Below are 7,710 nucleotides of genomic sequence, written 5' to 3'. Positions count from 1 at the left end.
GAAACTGAGGACGGCCGGGAGCAGCGACTCACGGATGAAGCGTCAGATGAAACGCGCCGGGGTGGAGAGGGGGATAGAGATTTCTTCTTGGAGGCCTTCTTGGAAGGCCGAGGAGGCCCAGGGATGGTGGGCTGGACCCGAAGAAGGTCCTCACGCGCGGGGTCCGTTTTGGAACGCCGGACCTCGGAAGCTGGGGTCCGGAACGTTTCCCCGATGGACGCCTGAGAAGAGGATCGCGTCTCAGGTGGCCTGGGGGGAGGAGGAGGAGGAAGGGTGGCCCCTGGGGCAGGGGGGGTGGGGGCCGCAGGGGAGGAGGAGTTGGAAGGGAGGGATTTGGGAGGCGGAGGCAGAGCCCCCTGACGGGCAGAGGAGGCGGAGGGGGGACAGGATAGAGGTGAGGATACAGCGGAAGGAGTGGACACAACTGAGGCAAACGAAGTGGCCAGTGACACGGGATGAAGGCGGTCATACTTCTTCCTGGCCTCAGAATAAGAGAGCCGATCCAAAGTTTTGATTTCTTGTAACTTTTTCTCCTTCTGATAGGCGGGGCAGTCTGGGGACCTAGGCGAGTGGACGCCAGGACAATTAGGGCACCGAGGTGGTGGGGTGCAAGTATGTTCCTCACGAAGAGGACGTCCACAGTCGCCACAAAGGGGCTCAGCCTCACACCGGGATGACATGTGCCCAAAGCGTAAACACCTAAAACAGCGCATAGGAGGCGGGACGTAAGGTCGCACGTCGCACCGGTAGCACATCACCTTTACCTTCTCCGGGAGAACGTCCCCCTCGAAGGCGAGGATAAAGGCCCCGGTGTCGATGCGACGGTCTTTGGGGCCGCGCTGGACTCGCCGGACGAAATGCACGCCGCGGCGCTCCAGGTTGGCCCTGAGCTCCTCATCAGATTGCAGCAGGAGGTCACGATGAAAAATGACCCCCTGCGTCCTATTTAGTGCCAGATGTGGGACAATGGAGACTGGGATGTCCCCTAGGCGGTCGCACGCCTGGAGTGCCGCCGATTGTGTGGCAGAGGTGGTCTTGATAAGAACGGACCCTGATCGCATCTTGCTGAGAGCCTCGATTTCCCCGAAGACGTCCTCAATGTGTTGAACAAAGAACATGGGCTTGGAGGTGGCGAACGTCCCCCCATCTGTTCGAGAACAGACCAAATAGCGGGGGAAGTACTTCGCCCCAAGCCGGCGGGCCTGTCCCTCCTCCCATGGAGTGGCCAAGGGGGAAAGGGCAGGAGAACCAGAACTAGAAACGGTACCTTTTCTTTTGGAAGACTCGGCCGCAGAGCGACCTGATATGTGTTGACGTTTCATGTGCGAAACGTCCGCCCCGATACCACCCACTCCGACCAGGGGCTCTCCCCACGGGCGCCACCCAGCCGCAGCAAGGGCCACCTGGCAGGATGACCATTGCCGGGAGTCCTGATGCCCCAAGGAGACGGGCATCTACTCCTTGGCCAACGTGGGGAGGGTGCAGCTCAGGTATCGGCAGTACGATCCCTGCGTTGTCAGGGGGCTACAACCTAGAGGGTACATGACGACCCCACCACAACGGGCTGGCTACCGTGCTGGATTTCTGGTGCCATGGAGAGTCCATCATGATCGCTGGTGCAGATGGAGAGGCACTATGGGCGTAACGTGGACAACCCATCAGGCGTTTAGGCCCAATTTGAGGAATAATGGGTATGGTGACAACGCCGGTGCAATGCTGAGTGCCAAGGTCTTAGTGCACTTAGGACCAGTGGTACACCATGTAAGGTGTCCTTCCCCAAAAGGCTCGTACTTCTGTAGAATTTTGAAAAATGGAGGTCAAACCCCAAGGGGGACCATCACATTAAGGCCAAAACATTTGAGACTCCTTTTAGTCGCCTCTTACGACAGGCAGGAATACCGCGGGCCTATTCTTATCCCCGGACCCGCAGGGGGTGATATTAGAGTGGTGGTAACTCAGTGGGAGAGTACACTGACGAAGGTGTAACAAGTGTTCTTTTAGCACCACGAGCGTTAAAGCATTCATTTCGGCAAACCTTATACTGGTAACTAGCTGCCCACTGTCTAGAAAAACAGTCGAGGCACGGATAAAAGGGAGGAGGAAGGGCGTTCAGAGGGCTATGACCACATTTTATTAAAAGATTTTGTATTTCTACGCATTTTAATTTCCAAATTTAGCAGCTAACTTTCAGAGATACGGTATCATGAGGAAAAAAAGTGTCTCGAAAACGGGAAGATATTCTAAAACATTTAAAGCTTCGTTTAACACAGGATGCTTTTCAGTTGAGTTCCTGAAGCTTAGCCCACGTCGGTGTGTGAAAAACATTCCATCAGGGAAGGGGCTCACTCGCCGGTTGACCGTACCTCTTGCTGGTAACAAACAGGACACGGTTCGTGAGTCCTCAGGTGGAACCGGTAAACCACACCAAGTTGAGGTTAGGCGAGACAGAGATGAAAGATCTTTCACTACGAAAAAAATAAAGTCTGACTTCTTCAAACGAAAGGTGAAGCGATAGACAAGATTCAGCGCTCCCTCCATTTATGTAGTCTTACAGCCGTAGTCTGCAGACCTGTATTTACAACAGAGTTACATCTAAGTGAAATGCTGATTCTGGCAAATGCACTCTTCAATCTTATATCGCATAAATGATAAATTTGTAAAGTTCTTAATGGTATGACACAGATGCTTTCCAAATTTTGGATAAATGCTTTAGGGATGTATCTCTAGCCCACAAGTACTGGGTTCTGTCGTCGGCTACAGCCCCTCAGTCTGACAGTGCCACCCACACGACAACCCAGAAGGCACACACCATATAAATAACTGCACATTAAAAACCACACAAGATACACAAGGATCGGCGAAACAATTCCACAGTGTCTCAAACAATACTAAAACGAGTCTCTGTGAAACAACACTGACTAATTATATACGTCGGCACAAACACAGAGAAGCCAGAAGCAGTGGGAAAACCAAATGCACGTCGTCCGCTGCGACGACCGACCGAACGACTAACCAACGAAGGGTCGTCCCCACTCAAGTCAGGCACGGAAAACATCCCAGTATAAATTGTCAACTAACAACTTACTGCCACGAGGGCACTTCGACAGGCGGACATACACACACAGATGAAAGTTGCATTACTCGAATATCACGGTCCATTCAACTAAAACTCACTGAATCCGGTCCTTGTGGTCGTGCACTCTCGCGACCACATCCTTCCGTCGGAAAGCGCATTTGTGTCGCCAGCGGTTGGGCGAGTACTGGCTGTCCGGCTCTCACTGCTGCTCTGTCCCAAGGCAACTCCCTGGACACACGACGGCCCAGAAAGAGTAGAGGCCGCTCCGAAGATGGTACTACAGTACCCGCTATCGATAAGCGCTGGTGCTGCCAGTCACGGACAGACAAGGCGAGCATACGTAGTGGCGCCAGTGAACACACCAAGAAAATGAGACGCCACTATCACTAATACAAGATGCCAAGCTATGAACGGCCTCAATGTGAGCCGCACACGTTCAGTTGTTTTAGGGAGCGTTCTCTACGTGGCATCTTTCTTCACCATAACATACGGATCGCCTTATTGTAAGCGCAAGTATGGCGTGTAGTGACCTCAATAAGTCAGACGCCTGGCCTTATGCTGTTCTTCACCAAATTAAATTTGCTTCTACATAATGCTTAAAAGTTTTAGTAGCATTTCATAGTCAACGCACTTGACTAATTGAATACACCCCTCCCGTTCAGATCACGGCACATAAGTGACATCGATGGTCGCCGAGTAACTGACCAAGAACGCCGCGCGATGTTTGCAACTTTGCCTTCGTCTTTTCGCGAAAGGACAGGGCAGGTGGTGGGGTCCTCACCACTAGACTTTTCGCCGTGTCCTCGATTAAATTCCAAACCTCTCCGCAGTGTCTCAAGGAGTGAGGGCACGTGACACTGCTGGTGGTGGTCCGTCCATCGGGTGGGAACGTTGAGCTCGACGTCCACTTTCGTGCTGCCACCGACTCTCACCTTCTCCCTTCTCTGGTTATGATACAACACAAACATAACACCGCACTACACACACCGATTTCAGTCTTCTGCACGTATCAGACACACTTAACACACGTCTCACATAACGAAAGGTGCCGGTGTGCAGGAAGGACAGGAAAATTCTTTCCAATTAGTCGGTTGAACCTGCACCTCAGGGGCTGCCAGCCAACGACGCCATACGATTTTACTTTTTTTAGCATTCGGTGTCGCTAGGAGACAAATACAGAAATTTATGTGAATTGGTGTCATTTTAAAAGACATAAAATAGAGGATGAAAATAAGACAATAGAATTTAATGTTCACGCATTATAGTCTTGTATTTTTAAGACGGGCATTGTCATATTTCCTCCGTCATTCTATTGGTGGTTCTTGTTCATGTCCACACTATGCCGAAGGCGACGCGACATCAAACTCTCAATCTCCTTCCCCATCTAACGCTTGAGCATAGCGGAGAAAAATGCTAGTTTTGTCGGATAATGCTGCAGCGTTAAATTAAGTTAACTTTATCGTACTGTGTGATGCCAACTTGCTTCTGTTCTCTGCTTACGAAGTCATTTTACTTGCCGACGTCCAAGAATTTCAAATGCGCCACGCAGCTGTGAAGGCAGGCAGGCTTAGCTGAAAGCTGCCAGAGTTGCAGCACATGCGCCCGACCTGTACACGTGTGAGGCGCAGCTGTGTTTCGCGTCGCGTGAAGCTGGCGGAGCGCAACACAGGAGCCGCAGCCGGCCACACAGCGCGCGCCGCGGGTTCTGCGCGCGTCTGGACCGCCTCGCTCCGCCTCACGTGAGTGAAAGGCTTTTTGTCCCACGAGCGGCTCGTTGGTCTAGGGGTATGATTCTCGCTTAGGGTGCGAGAGGTCCCGGGTTCAAATCCCGGACGAGCCCATGTTTTTGTAGCATATTCCTTGCTGCGTTCAAATTCCAAAATTGTTGCAGTTCACTAGAGCCGTTGGTAGCTTTGATTTACTTAGAGCTTTGATTTACTTAGAGTTATTGTGCCTTTACAGTGACGACAGAGAACCGAGTGCTTGATTTCCAGTTCGCTTCCTGATACTGCACTCGTCTCACTCTTCCTTAATTTACACACACCAGAAGAAGACCATATTGGCGTTTGTGCTTCTCAGTACTTGAGCTAAAGCAAAGATGATGATGATGATGGTGATGAAAAGATTAAACAAATGACGTGAAAACTTCTATTCATTTACTTTGATTTTTCCTAAAAGTCATGTTATTTCACGTCTCAGCTTTTAAGGATGGTAGTCGATTGGCGATTATTACAGGTTGCGAAATAGCGTTTTGTCCACACTATTCCCTTCGAATATAACAGATGTCTAAGATTTCCCAAGTAAGTCTATTATTATTACTTTATTAACATTTTTATGTAATTCGTTTACGTCAGTACTGGGTCCAACATTTCAGAATAACTTTCAACAAATTGCCAATCAGATAAATACATCCCTCAAGAATTTGTCCAAAAGTTTGGAAAGTATCTGTGTCATACCATTAAGAACTTTACAAATTCATCATTTATGCGATATAAGATTGAAGAGTGCATTCGCCAGAATCAGCATTTCACTTAGATGTAACACTGTTGACACCACACTTTCCCCGATTTTTTTTTTCTTCAGAGTTTTCTCTGCCATTACGTGTTGTAGCTGTGGCAGATACAGCCACAAGAACACGTAATGGCGGCGAAAACTTTGCCTATATTATGAAAAAAAAATGAGTGAAAGTGCAGTGTCAACCGACAATAGGCCACGAAATCTGCCTATTCACATCGGCAGCATATTGTCATAAAGCACCACAGTATTAAAATAATGAGAAGTTGTAGCTTGTATAGCAGAACAGCTGCCAAAATAAATGTCCGATAGTATCACTTAAGTTAAAAAATAAAAAAACGAAACCCACTGAAGATATCACAAAATGTGCTGAAACATGTCTGGGAGAAACATAACAGGAAAAAGGTGTCTTGCATGAGGCGGAATTCCTCTTCCCACTGCAAAGTTTGGTTGGTGTGTTCCTTCAACTCTTTTTATAATAACCTTACTTCGACAGAGGTGGGGGAGGGAGCAAGGGGCACAATGTACGCTGTTAATTGTGTGCTAATGGGAAGATGGGGTATGCTGTGGACGACTTCAAACCGACAATTACAGCTACAGCCGCCGGCCGGAGTGGCCAAGCGGTTCTAGGCGCTTCAGTCTGGAACCGCGCGACCGCTACGGTCGCAGTTTCGAATCCTGCCTCGGGCATGGATGTGTGTGATGTCCTTAAGTTAGTTAGGTTGAAGTTGTTCTAAGTCCTAGGGGACACATGACCTCAGAAGTTGAGTCCCATAGTGCTCAGAGCCATTTGAACCATTTTGAACAGCTACAGCCATCGACCGCTATATCTGGAAACGTCTAGGCAGGTTTCCAGCAAGCTGGAATAGAGGGCGAGAAAACTAAAATAAATTTTTTTCTCAGCTTTCCGTTTTAGTTTGTCTATTTTTGAACTCTGGATGCCACAAGTTAAAAAGTGCTTCATCTGTTTCGTGCTTTTTATTAATTTTGTAGTTAATGAAATTATTCAAAAATAAAAATAGTACTTAATATCCATATAGTGTACTTAACATTTATTTACCTTCGGATATTCCTCCTCCAGTGATTCATAAATTACTTCATATGTTTCCTGAATTGGTTCAAATGGCTCTGAGCACTATGGGACTCTACTTCTGAGGTCATCAGTCCCCTAGAACTTAGAACTACTTAAACCTAACTAACCTAAGGACACCACACACATCCATGCCCGAGGCAGGATTCGAACCCGCGACCGTAGCGGTTCCAGACTGTAGCGCCTAGAACCGCTCGGCCACAACGTCGGCAATCTGGAATTATTTTGGTTAATATACACTGTGGTATTCGAGTGCTGTATAGTAAGCGAGACCAGCTCCCTCCTGTAACAAGAAATCGAAGTGTTATGGTGTACCTGTCTTCTGCACATTTGGCATTACTCAAGGGAGTGTTCTGCTTTGTGATGAGGAGCCACTTTACTGAGCAGATACTGAAATGCATCCTCTTCCATTCTTAAATCATTTATACAAGACTTGAAGACTTCCACTTGCAGCTCTCGCAACAAATTTTGCTGAATGCTTTTACTGTTTCGGTGTAAGGTGTTGTTGCCCACCATTTTGAACTTTGCCAAAAAATTCGATGATAGTGCCGTGATACGTCCACGGGCTCAAATGTAATACTGTTTTTTACGTACATGGTCACTCCTCCACCATGCTAGGAACTCCTTGAAAAAACAGCCAGCTAATCTGTATCCTGGTGAAGGAAGTCTCTGAATTGTCAAATTATATAAGTGGTGCTCCGATATACCAATAATTTCAGCGTCAACAGCTACAAGCATTTCACTAACTTTATCTCTAATACGTCTTATATTTTGATGTAATATGGTAATTCCTTCTCTTCTTGGAAACATGACATCCTCTGAATGTGATTCGTTTGGCCGGCCGTGGTGGCCGAGCGGTTCTAGGCATGAGTGTGTGTGATGTCCTTAGATTAGTTAGGTTTAAGTACTTCTAAGTTCTAGGGGACTGATGACCTCAGAAGTTAAGTCCCATAGTGCTCAGAGCAATTTGAACCATTTTTTGATTCATTTGTTGAAGGGACTTCGTTTATGCAGGTATATTTATCAGCTG

The 7,710-nt window shown here is 47.9% G+C and overlaps 1 non-coding gene across 1 annotated transcript; it reads left to right on the top strand.

Annotated features, from left to right (window-relative positions):
• The first annotated feature begins 4,844 nt into the window (after positions 1–4,844).
• Positions 4,845–4,916, top strand: Trnap-agg (transfer RNA proline (anticodon AGG)). The gene has a single exon. It is a non-coding gene; the product is annotated as a tRNA-Pro (tRNA).
• The last annotated feature ends 2,794 nt before the right edge of the window (positions 4,917–7,710 follow it).

Source organism: Schistocerca serialis, chromosome 2 (assembly GCF_023864345.2).
Source record: "Schistocerca serialis cubense isolate TAMUIC-IGC-003099 chromosome 2, iqSchSeri2.2, whole genome shotgun sequence".
Classification (NCBI taxonomy): Eukaryota; Metazoa; Arthropoda; class Insecta; order Orthoptera; family Acrididae; genus Schistocerca; species Schistocerca serialis.
This window is presented reverse-complemented; position numbering and strand designations above follow the sequence as displayed.